The 1,726-nt window shown below is 37.8% G+C and overlaps 2 non-coding genes across 2 annotated transcripts; both read left to right on the forward strand.

The window, feature by feature from the left end:
- The first annotated feature begins 486 nt into the window (after positions 1-486).
- LOC114630059 lies at positions 487-548 on the forward strand. The gene has a single exon (XR_003712759.1). It is a non-coding gene; the product is annotated as a U7 small nuclear RNA (small nuclear RNA).
- A 15-nt stretch (positions 549-563) lies between these two features.
- LOC114630071 lies at positions 564-625 on the forward strand. Its single transcript, XR_003712769.1, has one exon. It is a non-coding gene; the product is annotated as a U7 small nuclear RNA (small nuclear RNA).
- Positions 626-1,726: the final 1,101 nt, after the last annotated feature.

A 1,726-nucleotide genomic window follows, 5' to 3' on the forward strand; every position in this document is an offset into this window, starting at 1 on the left:
TCTTTGATGCTGAGACCTTCAGGACAACCCTTAAGACTGTGGGAAAGAACTCTGAAAACATGAGTTCAAGAATACCCAAATCTCTGTAAGAGCTCTTTATTGCAGGATCGCTCAACTATGCAAAGGATGCAATGTGAATTGTATGAGGGCCATCATTAACTTGAAAGAACAGAGACAGCTACACTAATTAACCAGCTAGTCAGAAAGATATAAGGAAGGAGTTAAAGAGATTTAGGGAATGGTGATCTCAGGGCAAGATCCCATCCAGCTAAGTTTATTGTTTGTGCTAATAAAGACAGACAGACCTCTGAGTTCATTTGCTATGTTTAAAAAATAAAAGTACTTACTGTCTCTTTCTAAGAATCAAAGGACTAAGGCATAAAATGCCGATTCATGGGATAATCAAAAGAGAACCTAGGGTAAGTGACTTAATTAATGTAAATAAAAGACTGGGCTTTGGTATGCAAAAGATGAACTTTCTAGAGACAATTGTAGTTCTTTTTTGGAATTTGTCTGGCAGGTTTTCTGACTTTGGTTGGAAAATTTTAAAAAAGTACTAAGACAGCTGACACAGCTCTTTTAGAATTTTTCTTGCAAGTTTTCTAACTTTGGTCAGAAAACCAAAAAGCTACTTAGAGATCTATCTTGAGCAGAGATCTGTCTTGAGAGCCACCAGGAGCAGACTACAGAGCTGTCAGCTTGCACCCCATCATTGACTTTGAGTTGTTTTTTCCGCCACTTTCAACCACCCCTTTCTTAGGATGTCCTCTCCAAGCTGAGGCTGGTTCTTACCACTCAGAGTTTTTACAGAACATACCCAGACAGCAAATTCTCAGCACAAAGGAGATTTTATTGCCTGGGAGGAGACAAGGGGGGTGAATTGTCTCTAAGTTAGGCAACAGCAGCAGCTAGTGTTTCTTTCTGCAGGAGTGGTTTATTTTGTTTGTTGGTTGGTTTTTTGTTTGTTTGTTTGTTTGTTTTGAGAAAAAGGGGAAGTCTTTCTTAGGATGAGTTGGTAAATTCTGATTGGATGTGTCAGTCAGTGTTGCCAAATAATACATCTTGATTGCTGGACTTTTGTATATTGATAGTTGGACATTGGTTATTAGCCTCAGGAATGAGTCAGACATAAGAAAGAGGCTAAATAAGGGAATAGATATTGGCTAGCTTTAGAAATATGTCTAATCTTTCAGCAAGGGATAGGGAAGGGGTGAGAGATCAAGATCAGCAGCTGGTACCATGTTTGCAATGCTTGGGCTTGTTAGAGAGTCCTTCACACACCTTGCAACTATATCTTTGTTTCAGGAGGTTGTTATTGTAAAGGGTTTGGAATTTTGAGGAAAGAGGAAGAGAGAGAGAGAGAGAGAGAGAGAGAGAGAGAGAGAGAGAGAGAGAACAAATGTAGGCTGAGGAAAGGAGGAAGAGGACTGTAGAGGTCTTTTGGGAGCTGTTTTGGGGATAGAATTCAAAATTTATGTTAGCTTTGAAAGGGATATCTCTTTTCAGTAATGTGTTTATAGTTCAAGGAAGAGAGAGAGAGAGACGAAAAATGAAATTCTGATGAAGGGAAATGGAGGTAAGATTATATCTATATATCTATATATCTATATATCTATATATCTATATATCTATACATCTATCTATCTATCTATCTCTATCTATCTATCTATCTATCTATCTATCTATCTATCTATCTATACATCTACACATCTCTATCTCTCTCTTT

This window comes from Grammomys surdaster, unplaced genomic scaffold (genome assembly GCF_004785775.1).
Source record: "Grammomys surdaster isolate TR1022 unplaced genomic scaffold, NIH_TR_1.0 325, whole genome shotgun sequence".
Taxonomy (NCBI): Eukaryota; Metazoa; Chordata; class Mammalia; order Rodentia; family Muridae; genus Grammomys; species Grammomys surdaster.